This window comes from Lepisosteus platostomus, chromosome 5 (assembly GCF_059453375.1).
Source record: "Lepisosteus platostomus isolate fLepPlt1 chromosome 5, fLepPlt1.hap1, whole genome shotgun sequence".
Taxonomy (NCBI): domain Eukaryota; kingdom Metazoa; phylum Chordata; class Actinopteri; order Semionotiformes; family Lepisosteidae; genus Lepisosteus; species Lepisosteus platostomus.
The window spans coordinates 12,060,766-12,076,995 of NC_142615.1; the positions used below are offsets into that span (position 1 = coordinate 12,060,766).

The window sequence follows — 16,230 nt, forward strand, 5'->3', positions numbered from 1 at the left end:
TGTACTTGATATCTCTAATCAATCCACGGGTTCCAGCACAAAACGAAACTAAAACGCATACCGTTTCGCGCTTCTTATTAGTTGCTCAAAAGTAATTTGACCGTATGAAATGCATAATATAAACCTAGAAACATATACGTGAGCAGTATTTATGCACTGTAGTATCGGTGTTAAGACATACCTCTCAAATACTGTAAATCAAGTTAAAAATATCTCGACCAATTCTGGTCATAATGAAACCATGTTTCGTGTATGTTTTCTTTTTCATCTTGAAATAACTCATTTCTAAATACCCTTTTCACTGTTAACATCTTGTAGCAACTTTGCGACAAAATATACACTCTGACAGTTCATCCTGCTACCAACATTAAATAAAACAAATCTTAAGATTTCTATATTTATGTCTTTATTTAGTGGTTTCATTCGAAGCTTACAATGTTTAGGGAGAAATGGAATACTGGTGTGTATTTTTTTCTTTTCATGATAGGTGTCGCATTTTAAATCATTTTCGTAGTTAGAAATTATGAAACGCCCTGTTAAAAGCAAGGAAGTTTTTATGCCCGTTGAAGTAAAACAAAATGCCTGACAAAGTATGGCTTGGACAGATTCCAAGTGCTTGTACAAATGTGCTAAAGAAATTATACTTTGAGTATACAGCTTGTCCAAAGTCATCCATTATTAATACTATTAGTAATATCTTCAGTAAAGGCTTTGATGCATAAATATTTCTGATAAAGGTAGGTTGTGTACTTTTGTCCAACTGAGCAATCTTGCTTTCATAAAATATACCAACATTTTAATGACTGATGATTAACATGCTGTAATACACAGTTCAAAATTAAAGGCTCGAATGCTGTACATGAGAGGTTAAGCTCCCCCTGGCGGTTTTACAAGGCGACGCCGGATAGTTAGTCACGTGACACACGTGCTACCGCGTGATACCCCGGTGGGCGTGTCGCGGTATGCCGCGAAATACCTCACCCATTTTGAATGGTTGCATCTGTAAGTGTACTCCTCAGCTTTCCCCAAATTATCTTCTTCTTGCCAACATCTCTAGTCTTTTATCCTGCAATAACTCAGCCAACACTTAAATCTCCAAAAGCTGCTTGTGTTAATTTCTTTAAATCACAAATATCACGTGTAAATACTGGCCATGTAATACTCTGCATTGTGGAATAATAGTTTATTTTAAGGGAACTTTACTGGGGAAATTAAATCCACACTGAGCAATCTTCAATATGTTCAGAATATGACAGCAAGAATCCTATCAGGGATGCATTATACCTGTTTTCAAGTCCTTGCACTGGTTACCTATCAGATTTCGAGTCAACTTCAAAATCCTTATCCTCCTTATATACTGTCCTACAACTGTTATTATTGATCACCGAATTATTGTACTTGACATGACTTCATTCAGCCTTTCCTGAACGTCTATGACAGGCAGAGAGAGTGCTGTTTCTGGTGCGATCTTTTGCAGCTGACATTTCACTGTTTTAAATGAACAAGAAATTAGATTGCTCATAAATCACTTATTCTATATAAACACAGCGTAATTGCCCATTCTTGTTCGTTTTAGAGACCTTGATCGAAACTGATTTTAGATGTCAGAAAGGATTTATTTTCTCTGTATTTCCTACATTGCTTTGTCGAGATTTTAACTTTATATCTAACTTTATATCTAGGCTCAGATTTCAACTATAAATCGTACAGTAATTAATAGCAGTAAATACTGATGTTTTGCGCCCTCTTACCACAAAAATATATGTTTTGTAGTTGGGATTAACTTTATTTCGTACGCGTAGCTACTCCGATTCGGACACCGAACAGTTAAAGATGGCGGCAAATCAGACACCCAGAGAGGGGGGGGGGCGGGGGGGGGGACGTCTTCTCGCCTCCATAACTAAAATGCCAAACAGGAGTGGCTTAAGCGACATACACAGTCGTGTAACTGACAGTTTGAGGTAGCCTATCGTGTAAATTTCGCTTTGTTGCTGATAGGTTAAGCTTTCGAAACTCTGCCCCAAAGTCATGTGACTGATTTTTCGCCCTGTTACATGGTTAGACGCAATGATCACAAGCACCACCATGGTAACTGGGATGTGTAGTTTTTAATTCCGTTTGAATTATAACTGTACGTACTGTCTTCATATTTGGCCAGGGCTTTAAATAGAAGGCGCGCCAAAAAATTTCGGTGCCGTCGTCTCTGCTTTAAAGGTACCCCCGTGCTGGAAGAATTTGACCTTGGAACGTTTGCCCAGCATAGTTATAGTGGACATAAAAACAAGAGTTCGCTGGAATTATATCATAGAAGACACAGACCGGCGCCAGACCGGTAAATGCTTGATGAATTAGGGATTGGACAGTTTCCAAGTGCTTGTACAATCGATGGAAATGTTCAAATAAATGTGCAAAAGAAATAAACAAAATAATCATTTATTCTTTATCATATTGGCTAGCTAATATCCTCTCTTTGCTAGTTAGTGGCTGTGTTTCTGCGTTGGGTAGCAACGGGTGACTGTTCTCAGGCAGAAGATGTAAACAGCTTAATTTTCGTGTTAAATAATTTTTAAAAATTAAAATTCATTCTATACAGCAATCACATATTTGGGTACCGTTTTATAAAACTTTCATGCTTAAAATGTTTAGGGAGAAATGGAAGACTGGTGTGTATTTTTTCTTTAAACTATCAAGACCAGCCATACACAGTACAGTTTATGTACATACAGTAATGTTTATGTTCCTAAATTAATATCGTTTATGACCTTCAGATGCGTTATGCTCCTCTTCTTTATATGCTCAGCTACTAAAATTTCCCTTTAGTGGTAAAATTCCATATAAATATTCAAAACTAAGCGGATTGAAACGTGCACAGTAAAGACATTAAATGATTAAATCTTTTCACTACCAACCAATGCACCACGAGTGTCCCTGTCGGTCATTTTGGCCAGCCAATCACTTACCGCGGTGCCCTACGGTGCCCTGCGGGTTGGTTACTGAACCGTGGGTTTTTAACGCTCATTTTGATGGCTGCATCTGTATTTCACTTCAGCCTTTCACTCTTGCTTCCTTCCAATGAGGACGGAGCTGCGGGAGAAAGGGCGCTATAGAGGATCGCTGTGGAGAGCTGCTGCTGTGCTTTGACATCTGAGCTCTGTGGAAAACGATCTCAACAGAATTCTGAAAACGCGACTCCCCGAACGCCAGCCGAACAAGTCTCCACAGCCGAAGCGCTGTGTCTCTTTTCAGCTGGCGATAAACCTTTCCTCGATCCTTTGCGGACTTGTAAAACTGTTCATGATCAGAATAAAAAACGCTCACGCTAATACACAAGCACCCGTGTCTCGCCAAAGCTGACAAATAAACAGACGGACAAGCCGCACTGCACGTGTGAACAGGGGAATGAGCGAGCGAGCGGGGATAGGGCGCCTCCTGCGCTTAAAAGCTTACAGCACCTGGTATTCCCAGGCAGTCTCCCATCCAAATACTAACCAGGCCCATCCCTGTTCAGCTTCCAAGATCAGACAAGATCAGGCGTGCTAAAGGGGGTGTGGCCGAAAGCAAGAGCAAGGCTCCCTGGCACCCTTCTTATAGAGAGGACAGCTCCGTCACCTCTTTTACAACGCTGCTTATTTTCCCTTGCGTTTTTCTCTTCTTCCCACGTTCTCACTCTTCACTGCCTTCGTCCTCGCTCTATTTCACTTCAGCCTTTCACTCTTGCTTCCTTCCAATGAGGACGGAGCTGCGGGAGAGAGGGCGCTATAGAGGATCGCTGTGGAGAGCTGCTGCTGTGCTTTGACATCTGAGCTCTGTGGAAAACGATCTCAATACAATTTTAAAAAACGCGACTCCCCGAACGCCAGCCGAACAAGTCTCCACAACCGAAGCGCAGTGTCTCTTTTCAGCTGGCGATAAACCTTTCCTCGATCCTTTGCGGACTTGTAAAACTGTTCATGATCAAAATAAAAAAGGCTCACGCTAATACAGATGCAGCCATTCAAAGTGAGCGGTACAGGCACGTACCGCAGGTAATTGGCTGCGGTATTGCGTATCATGACGCAATATGACGCGGTGTGTGATTGGTTGACCGACAGGGGCACTCGTGGTCCGTTGGTCTGTCGTAGAAAGACTTACTGTAAACGTCTTTACTGTGCCCGTTGTAGATATTGAATTTTACCACTGAAGGGAAATCTTAGTAGCTGAGCATAAAAAGAATAGGAGCATACTGTAACGCGTGTGAAGTCCATAAACGATATTAATTTTGGAACTTAAACGTACAGTATATGGCTGGTCTCGGTACTTTAAAGAAAACATACACACCAGTATTCCATTTCTCCCTAAACATTTTAAGCATCGAAGTCTTTAACTAACGCTATACCGGAGTCAACAAGCATACTTTTAGAATTTGATTAAAAGGGAATATAATATGGAATCGCGTATCTCAAGAAATTAATAATGATATAATTATATTCATGTTGCAAAAGAACTGCAACGGACATAAAAACTCCCTTGCTTTTAACAGAGCGTTCCATAATTTCTAACTACGAAAATGCCAGGTGAAAGGATTTGTAAACATATTTTGTTAAAGCAAGTCACTTTTTTCCGCAACACATAAAAGACATTTTCCCAAGAAAGTTTAGCCTTTGTCACTAATGAAACCACTAAATAAAGACATAAATATAGAAATCTTAAGATTTGTTTTATTTAATGTTGGTAGCAGGATGAACTGTCAGAGTGTATATTTTGTGCAGAGTTGCTGCAAGATGTTAACAGTGAAAAAGGTATTTAGAAAGGAGTTATTTCAAGATGAAAATTTTCAGATTAATTGCAAATCTAGCAGGATAGAGAAAGCACAGAAAACTGGCAGTTAGATTTATCAGATTAGTATGAAAAGTCATTTAGCAAAGGGAATGAGAAGAGTGACAAACTAGTATACTTTAGATCTTTTTTTCTGAACCAGGGAAAATCTGATCATGTTTCCCTATAACAATAATAAAAAACTTTATTTGATATATCACCATTAAAGGTGGCATCTCAAAGCAATACAGTAGATGTAAAAACAGATAAAAGGACCACAGATTACAAAGTAAATGCATATAAGAAAGACAAGCAGTTAGAGGTGCTACCAAAATTAGAAAATGAAGCAGATACAGACACTAAGTCTTCTGAAAAGAAAGGTTCTGAGGTTAGATTTAAACTGGCCCTGGTGTGTGTGTGTTTGTGTCTGTCTGTCCTGTGATGGACTGGCGCTATGTCCAGGGTGTATTCTGCCTTGTGTCCATCGCTTACTGGGATAGGCTCCAAATCCTCTGTACTGGATAAAGAGATTAGAAATGGATGGAAGTAAAGGCACTGTGTGGATGGAACTATACACAGTGTTAGAAACCCACTATGAAATGGCAGCATCTCACTGAGAATAAAACATTTTATAGTGCTGGCTTAAGGAAACAGCCTTTCCACCTCTCTTGCACATCAGTATCCATACCTAGTTATTTAAACAAATTGCCTCTAATTATAAACATCTTAATATGCTGGCTCTGTGGATCCGCATCAGCTATGTTTGCCCATTCCTTCAATTCATGTGCATCCAACACACAGTTCAACGCTAGCAACTACACAAAATCTAAAATATGAGCTCTACTTGCCACTTACAATACCAACAGTACCAGCTAACTTTAGTAGTGACATTTTCATGGATCTTTTTAACAATAAAATTTACAACATCAGACTTCAGACACAATTAAACAGGCCTCAAAAAAGTCTGGTACAAACATTTTCAGCATGGAATAAACCTTTACTTTGATGGTATAAACCTTAAATGGATTCATATTCTCAATAAGATAGCAGTGGTTACTGTCTGGAGCAGGTACTTGAATGGCACAGATTCATTGAAATGATTCAATTTCTTTTGAAAATATTTGGGATGATACATATTCCAGAAATCACAGCAGTTGAATTATCCAGAAATTAATTTCTCTCAGGGTGTATTTAACCCCTCATGGATGGCATTGTATGAAATAAGTTTGTAGTTCCCCATTTGCCTCTATTATGAGATGCTGTGGACACTATTTTATACATTTTAGGAGTGTCCATAGGAAGGTATGTTCTAGAAAGAGTGAACTTCTGTTTTGCCATTATTTTTAATAGGGACGTTACATGTTTACACTTGGTGCTCCTACTAGAGGAGAGGATATGATTAATCTAGGCTTATCACAGAAACTGAAACACATCTGGTTGGTGAGTCTACTGTGGGTAAAATGTTACTGGTACCGCATGTTGTAAAGCTCAGTATTTTCTCTCTTGGCCTGACTTTTTTAATGTCTGAGTGTTAGAATCCATGTTGTTGCTGGTAAGGGAACGGTAGGTGCTGTGATTGACACAGTCAAAGCCTTGTACAGAGATACCATTGTAGCTGTTTGACAGTATTTTAGATGCCCTTAGTTAAAAGCATGGGAGGAAGTACTGCCAAGGGGAGGGGGGGGGAGCAAGGAGTTTGTGAGGTTATTTTCTGTTATATTGTGTTTCAGAAAGCAAGAAAATAAAATGTACTGTATGATAAAAAGAGAAAGAGCTGGAGAAGATCCTCAGATCAGTTTGCTACCAGCAATCAAACAAAAAAAATGGAAATAATTGTCTCCTCCTGATTGGAACCTTTCTTACTGTCTTATAATTTATCAGGCTACCTTTTAATTTCCACTGAGAGAAGGAAGTCACTTGTCATGCAGCTATTTTATTCTTCATTGCACAATATGCTCTAAGTTAGCAAATGAAACATGAACACTTATTGAAATAAATCAAGAATACGATTAACATGAATGTATAAACATCCAAACTATACTTTATCACATTTAATTATTGGGTTAGCTTTTTATTGAGCCAAAATGTTATAAATATGTGAACGTCTGTAAAATGGAAATATTTATATTTTTCTCTTTTCTGTTACCTGCCTGACAGCATTTTGTATCCCATTCTGTATATTACTGGAAAATATTAGAAAATATAGAAATATTTAGAGTAAACTCTAAACATTAAGGGAATGCATGGAATCGGAAAATATAAATTGCATAGTACACAAGACTTAACTGGTTTTATTCTAGGAAAGCAGACAAGACTGAGTCATGGGACTCAGAGGATCCAAGGCTAGACTGAGTATAATAGGCTTCGGGCTTCTACAGATGCAGCCATTCAAAATGAGCGGTAAAAACCCGCGGTACAGTACCCAACCCGCAGGGCACCGCGGTAAGTGATTGGCTGGCCAAAATGACCGACAGGGGCACTCGTGGTGCATTGGTTGGTAGTGAAAAGATTTAATCATATAATGTCTTTACTGTGCACATTTCAATCCGCTTAGTTTTGAATATTTATATGGAATTTTACCACTAAAGGGAAATTTTAGTAGCTGAGCATAAAAAGAAGAGGAGCATAAGGCATCTGAAGGTCATAAACGATATTAATTTAGGAACATAAACATTACTGTATGTACATAAACTGTACTGTGTATGGCTGGTCTTGATAGTTTAAAGAAAAAATACACACCAGTCTTCCATTTCTCCCTAAACATTTTAAGCATGAAAGTTTTATAAAACGGTACCCAAATATGTGATTGCTGTATAGAATGAATTTTAATTTTTAAAAATTATTTAACACGAAAATTAAGCTGTTTACATCTTCCGCCTGAGAACAGTCACCCGTTGCTACCCAACGCAGAAACACAGCCACTAACTAGCAAAGAGAGGACATTAGCTAGCCAATATGATAAAGAAATAAATGATTATTTTGTTTATTTCTTTTGCACATTTATTTGAACATTTCCATCAATTGTACAAGCACTTGGAAACTGTCCAATCCCTAGTTCATCAAGCATTTACCAGTTTGGCGCCGGTCTGTGTTTTCTAGGATATAATGCCAGCGAACTCTTGTTTTTATGTCCACTATAACTATGCTGGGCAAACGTTCTGAGGTCAAATTCTTCCAGCACGGGGGTACCTCTAAAGCGGAGACGACGGCACCGACATTTTTTGGCGTGCCTTCTCTTTAAAGCCCTGGCCAAATATGAAGACGGTACGTACAGTTATAATTCAAACGGAATTAAAAACTACACATCCCAGTTACCATGGTGGTGCTTGTGATCATTGCGTGTAACCAACGAAACAGGGCGAAAAATCAGTCACATGACTTTGGGGCAGAGTTTCGAAAGCTTAACCTATCAGCAACAAAGCGAAATTTACACGATAGGCTACCTCAAACTGTCAGTTACACGACTGTGTATGTCACTTAAGCCACTCCTATTTGGCATATTAGTTATGGAGGCGAGAAGACGCCCCCCCCCCCCCTCTGGGTGTCTGATTTGCCGCCATCTTTAACTGTTCGGTGTCCGAATCGGAGTAGCTACGCGTACGAAATAAAGTTAATCCCAACTACAAAACATATATTTTTGGGGTAAGAGGGCGCAAAACATCAGTATTTACTGCTATTAATTACTGTACGATTTATAGTTGAAATCTGAGCCTAGATATAAAGTTAGATATAAAGTAAAAATCTCGACAAAGCAATGTAGGAAACACAGAGAAAACAAATCCTTTCTGACATCTAAAATCAGTTTCGATCAAGGTCTCTAAAACGAACAAGAAAAAGAGGATTTTCGGAGGGCAATTACGCTGTGTTTATATAGAATAAGTGATTTATGAGCAATCTAATTTCTTGTTCGTTTAAAACAGTGAAATGTCAGCTGCAAAAGATCGCACCAGAAACAGCACTCTCTCTGCCTGTCAAAGACATTCAGGAAAGGCTGAATGAAGTCATGTCAAGTACAATAATTCGGTGATCAATAATAACAGTTGTAGGACAGTATATAAGAAGGATAAGGATTTTGAAGTTGACTCGAAATCTGATAGGTAACCAGTGCAAGGACTTGAAAACAGGTGTAATGCATCCCTGATAGGATTCTTGCTGTCATATTCTGAACATATTGAAGATTGCTCAGTGTGGATTTAATTTCCCCAGTGAACAGGATGTGCATTTATTAATTCTAGAAAAAAAGCCTTTCTTGATTTCTCTAGTTCTTAGTTTCTCTAGTTCCCTTTAAAATAAACTATTATTCCACAATGCAGAGTGTTACATGGCCAGTATTTACACATGATATTTGTGATTTAAAGAAATTAACACAAGCAGCTTTTGGAGATTTAAGTGTTGGCTGAGTTATTGCAGGATAAAAGACTAGAGATGTTGGCAAGAAGAAGATCATTTGGGGAAAGCTGAGGAATACACTTATAACAAGAACACTTCCTGATGTGGTTAGGCATACTTTTGATGAAGATGATGAAGTTAACAGACTATATGTTTACATAGATACTGAAATAAGGATTGTATTTTAGATTATGTGTAGTTGCTGGCATTGAACTGTGTGTTGGATGCACATGAATTGAAGGAATGGGCAAACATAGCTGATGCGGATCCACAGAGCCAGCATATTAAGATGTTTATAATTAGAGGCAATTTGTTTAAATAACTAGGTATGGATACTGATGTGCAAAAGAGGTGGAAAGGCTGTTTCCTTAAGCCAGCACTATAAAATATTTTATTCTCAGTGAGATGCTGCCATTTCATAGTGGGTTTCTAACACTGTGTATAGTTCCATCCACACAGTGCCTTTACTTCCATTTCTAATCTCTTTATCCAGTACAGAGGATTTGGAGCCTATCCCAGCAAGCAATGGACACAAGGCAGAATACACCCTGGACATAGCGCCAGTCCATCACAGGACAGACAGACACAAACACACACACCAGGGCCAGTTTTCCCATAAAACAATTAACTTACCAGTATGTTTTGGAGTGCGAGAGGGAGTCATATCACACATATGGAGAAAAACCATGTAACCCAGAGAGAACATGTAAACCCCACACACACAGGATGGCAGGAATTGAACCTAGGACCCCAGTGCTGCAAAATACAAATGCTAACCACTTTGCCACCATTATAAATAAGTTATCTTTCTAGTTCACAGGTTTGCATGCATAATTTAATTTTGAAAGCCACTGAGACATCAGGTACTACTGTTGTATTTATGAAAAAGAAACAAAACAAAAACAAACTAACAACTGTGCCATCCTACTCCTTAGTTAATACATTTTATTATTCATAAACAGTTAACATTGTTAGCAAAATATTTTGAATTATATTTAACCCTATTTTTCTTTAGTTTTGTATTTAACTTATTATATGATAGTCAGACTTAATGTATATTTGAACAATGAAAATATATTTTTACAAGATTTTACATTAAGCACTTAAAATTAATATGGTTAATAATAGTAAACTGTAACATGCTGTAACAAGATCGGTTAAACTGCGAAGAAAATGCTTTCAGAGAAAATGTTTCAGGTGTGAAGAACATAGATCTCCAATGCAATTTCAACCAAACCTGTTCCCACACACCCTGCCCCCACTACCATTAGAATATACACAAAGCACTGAAATCTTTCGAGCTAATGATCAGGTGACCCGAGAGAGAGCGAGAGAAACATCAAGGGGTGCGGAACCAGGGAACTATTTACATGTAAAACGGGCGATCTCCCCAGACTGTCCGCCCGTTTCACTGTTACCTGGATACCTCTTTATTTAGAACTCACTAACACTGATTTTTAGTTTAGAAGGATTCAAGTAGGGTTTTAGATGAAAGGCAGTGACCTTAATCAAGCCCAAATCATAATTGAACCCATTCAGAGCCTACATTACATTTTAGCGTTTCATTCTGAGCAGAAGACCCTCACACCTGAAGAAGGGGGAGGTGTCTTTCGCTGGAAATCTCGCCTGATTCCACTTTACGAGTACAACCCCCTCTCTGCTGGAGTGCTGGCTGTGACGAATTAAACCGGTTTCACAGGTTTCAATCAAAGACCATGTGACATGGGAGTCAGGAAACTAACACACAGCGCCACTGGATTTGATAACGCTATAAAAACGCTATAAAATAATGTGACTAGGCACAGAAGAAGTTTACAGCACAGTACAATAATAAATGCTGACCACGACTTTAGAAGCATAAATTGCCTTACACTCAATTTAAACACAAGCTGTCTTTAGCCCTCTAAGCTGGTTCATACAGAAATGTAGAGATCCAGGCTCAGAACACACAGCTTCATTAGCGAATACATATGCAGGACAACTAGAGAAGACGTTTTACAGAGGATGGATTTTTAGAAACATCCCATCAGTGACATCACTGAAGTCAACTCCTAGGTACTGTAACTGTCATGTGGATAGTTTCACAAGAATCAGACAAAGGTTTAAGCATCGCTTGTTCTAAATAAAACTGCAAAAAAAAAAAACAACCCATAATGTACTTCTTTGCGGCTCTGTTTGCCCAAATCATATATTCACAACGTGAAATCTAGAAAATAATATTACGTAACCAAAATCCGCAATATGGAAACAGAACCTGTGTAATTGTTGATAGATGATGTACTCGTAACATTTTTTCAAGACGAACTACAACATTTAAAAAATGACTTGTATGTACTTGATATCTCTAATCAATCCACGGGTCCCAGCACAAAACGAAACTAAAACGCATACCGTTTCGCGCTTCTTATTAGTTGCTCAAAAGTAATTTGACCGTATGAAATGCATAATATAAACCTAGAAACATATATGTGAGCAGTACTTAAGCACTGTAGTATCGGTGTTAAGACATACCTCTCAAATACTGTAAATCAAGTTAAAAATATCTCGACCGATTCTGGTCATAATGAAACCATGTTTCGTGTATGTTTTCTTTAAATTACCGAGACCAGCCATATACTGTATGTATATGTTCCAAAATTAATATCGTTTATGGCCTTCACACGCGTTGCAGTATGCTCCTATTCTTTTTATGCTCAGCTACTAAGATTTCCCTTCAGTGGTAAAATTAGATATGAATATTCAATACTTAAACGGGCACAGTTAAGACATTAAATATACATATACATACTGTATACAGTACAGTTTTCATACGGTAATATGTTTATGTTCCTAAATCAATCTCTTTTATGAGCATGTGAAAGGCATGGTGAATCGATTCTCAAAAATTACTGTACTTTGCATGATTGGAAACGAATGCGTGATAGCGAAATGCTGTGTTGTTACTTTTACAAAGATGGTCAATGAAAAAAAGAATGTTGACCAGGGCAATACTTTGAGTTTACACTTACAGCTTGTCCAAGGTCATTCATTATTAATACTTTTAGTAATATCTTCGTTAAAGACTGATGGCCACAGCTCAAACATGAGAGGTTGAGCGTTATTAGCTCCACCTTGCGGAAATTCCGGATACTATTATTTTGCTTGTCGTATTATAGGAGAATTTACGGTAACTCGCGGTATTTACCGGTAGCTTGCGGTAGACTGCGTACAGCGTACCACAAAATAATGCGGTATCGCCCGCGCATTTTGAATGGCTGCATCTGTATGGTAACGGATTTGGGTTCTAGCTAGCAAGACCTGGGTTCGAGCCAATACAGTGAGGCACGAAGTAGGGTGGGAGCGGCAAGGGCACAAGCCCTAGAACCCGAATCCGTTACAATAACAAAAGGACAGACAATGAAATATAGGCTATTTCGAAGTTGCAAATGTGAGATATAAAGTCGGAGTTGTGAGTTACTAAGTCGCAATTCTGAGTTACTTAGTCGGAATTCTGCGATACCATAGCGCGTTTTTTTGTAACTCCCTGGCGGAAACGGGCTTTCATACATTTCAATTAGTCTGATCAGTGTAGGACAAGTTAATGTAGAACCATTGCTATGTGTGTCTCTTGTTTGTATATAAATGAATGTCTTTGACAACTTAATGTTAGTTTTTAATTTAGTTTTACGATGTAGGTCATGCGTTAACATATGCACGAGCATACGAAATGTCTCACTCCTGATTCAGCTCATGCTCCATAGGAGAGAAGAGATTCCTCCTGCTTCTCGTACAATCATATCAGAACAGAAGCCCGTGTCACCCAGCTCTGATTCAAGAGCGACTTGCATCTTCAGCCTTTTTTTTATTCGTGATCCTAATTTTCTTTAGTTATGATCAATATTGAACTTTTTCTAGATAAAATGACAATAATCAAACATGCAGGCAGATTTTTAAAAAGTATTAGGAGCTGACAGGGTGCCCCTTTGGAATAGTCGTCAGAAAATGTGAGAAAAGGAAAGTTACCTAAGCTCTCACACACAGCATTAGAGATTGGAATCTGATTGTAAAAAAAAAAACTACCTGTCTCCCCTTCATTTAACGGTGCTGTTGTTTTTACTTTACATACTGTTAGCATTTTAATGAATTGTTAAAAGATTGATACACAAATCGCTAAATAAGAAAACGTAAAAACCCAACTGTAAGCAATTGACTATTCATATTCCTGAATTTTAAATCCCTGTGTTTATCTGTGTCCAAGTGCCTGGTGCAGCTATTTTGAAAGCAGAGTCTATGATTTATTGCGGAAGCGCATTTTTGCCACCCAGGAAAAAAATCTTAATTAATAAATACCAAATTATCTCCTAATTACGAGATAGCAACGATGTCATATGTGTGTATGAACAACCTGTTACATTTGCAATGGCAGTACCTACAGGCTATCGAAAGGTTTGCTGGCACTGTGGGTTTAGTTTTCCTGACAATGTGCATGCTGAGAAAAGCGCATGGACTGACTTTCTTCTCGCAATGAAAATGTTACCGTTTGTAGCTCATGTAAACACAGTTCTAACCATTAGCACACTCATATATATCCTGAATCAAGAACGAATGTGACCTAGAATCCATTGTACCGCTTCAAACTGAAAGTCAGATATTTAGTCTCAAAACTACATAACTCAGGATTTTTTTTTCCTTGATGGCAGCATTGGCTTCTGTTATTTAGATTCAACCACTGAAGAGGTTGATTTTGTGTTTTTAGCTATTGAACATAACTGGTAAGTTTAAGTCAGTTCTTGTAACTCTTTCCGCTCGAAAGCGCTGTATTAATACCGGCGCACCTGTCTCCACAGGAAAGTTATTGCTGTTCCAAAACCAATGTACTGCAGCTTGTGGCCACGTGTTCCTGCTGTCAGCATGTGATACCATGTTCTTCCACCGCTAGAAATATTACTGCTCTAGTACAGGAGTAAAAGAAGAAACAAATGCAAACACCGTTTAGAAAAAACACACACGTCTCAGGCCTTAACTATGACAAGGATGAGATTTGAACCTAGAGGAGCAGGTCACAGTGGATTAGCAATCCAAAAAATGACTCCTGTTTAATTTTCTTTTCGCTTGCTCGATTTGTAGTACGCTCCTCAATCCTTACAACCAATAAACAAAACGGCTTAATGTGCCACAGCATTCTGCTGCAGGTACGGGTTGCACCGTGTATTGGGCGAACCCGAATGGAATATTTCAAATATGTGAAGAATTTCATGAAACCTGAAAAAAGATGATCACAGCCAATGTCAACAGTTCAGAGCCTGTAGGTAGCTTCAACAGAACAAAACGATCTGAAGCCGCAATAATTTCAGAGTGTATTGTGACACTCTAACCACGTTGTTGCTATTACTGCTACTTCTGCTGCAGTTGCTTTAAACTCTACTCAGCGGGCAAGTAAAGTTGTACAAGAAATAGACTACTTTGAGCCGTCCAAATTCCATTATGTGAATTTAAGCTTTTTTATTAATAACAGCATGAGTAATACAATGCATGCTCAGAAACGTTACTTATAAGCTTATGAAGCAACAGTGTTTCGACAATTTGCGGCCTTCAAAAAGTAAACACTGAAGTTTTTATACTTCCTTGTGAGCAGATCACCTTTGATTTAGAAAAGGAAAACTTACTCCCCTGTTGCTTTCAAAGCTAAGAAAGCTGAAAAACGGAGAAGTAATAAACCCGATTTTAATTTAGATACACATTTTCTAATGCAGCCTTCATTACAAGACACTCTATTTCTCGAAAGCGTGTTATGTAAAAAAGAGGAAAACGAAAATATATGGATGACAATATTTAAAAGATGAAGATTTTACTTTCGAGAAATTGTCATTTTATGTATCTAGACGCTTTTCAACCGCTGTTTTTAGAACTTTGCTGTGCTTCCTGAATCATTTTCAGTGTTATAAACTGGGTGTGGAGATAGCGATCACTTTGTAGAGCAGTTGATAGGCTGGAGCTGTTCAGACTACTCTTGTTATTTCTCAAACGCTTCCATCATTTTTCTTTCATGCTAGGACGCGAGTGTGTACATGTGTTTGGTTTTCGTTTCACTGATTCTCATTGAAGATTTGGGAATTAATGAAGAAAGAATCAGTAACCAGGAAGGCAGAAGCTTTGGTTCTCAACGATCTTGAAGACGCCCATGTAGAGCAGCGTGTGATGATTTGTACTACAAAAGACCAAGTGCTCAGTGACGTCTGCGTTTACCGTTGAAACTTTTCATCTCAGGTGCAAAAGCAGTTGTGTTAAACATAGCTGAGTGGCGCAGTAGAAGCGTGCTGGGTCCATAACCCAAAGATTGATGGATCAAAGCCATCCTCTGCTATACATGTTTAATGCATGACTGATAAGCACACCATCAGTTTAATGATTTGCATTGAAACTCATTTCTTCTCTCGTGTGTGCAAACTTCACACTTACGGTGCTCTTTAATCTTTACAAATATGCAGATGCCCAAATGTTTCTTTGGTTGTTCTGACATCCTTTATAGATTCCTCAAATCCTTCAAATGAACCTCCATATCAGCACAGTTATGTTTATATCTTTTAAAATTAAAGTACATACAACAAAAATATCAATGTACATTTGTACTGTGCTCATTTAATAATGATTGTCAAGTTCTCCAACAACTCTGTGTTATAATTTTAAAATATTTTTGCTAAGGATACACAACGGGTGTATAAGGCATTCTAACTACAGCCAGCTGAAGATAAAATTCCACACGTGAAAATGGTTTCACGCACATTTCCTGCAAAGTTCAAGAGGGCTTTTAGCGGAGATTATGTTTACATCGAAACAATCCGAAGCGCGTCCCTGATCACCAGCCCTTTGTATAACAGCTGTACAAAGACACATGCATAAGGAAATGTTGTGTTTAGCAGAAGTGAGTTAACATGATCCGTGACCTAATTTACCAGAACAAATACTCACCCAGCAAGGTCTGCTTTACTACAAGAGAGAAATAGAGTGAAAGACGTGATCATTTCACGCCGTTGTGGAACAAAACGCTTTTTTCTTGGAATTCTAAAT

The 16,230-nt window shown here is 38.3% G+C and overlaps 1 pseudogene; it reads right to left on the reverse strand.

The window, feature by feature from the left end:
* Window positions 1-3,440: 3,440 nt before the first annotated feature.
* Window positions 3,441-3,559, reverse strand: LOC148663583 (5S ribosomal RNA; annotated as a pseudogene).
* Window positions 3,560-16,230: the final 12,671 nt, after the last annotated feature.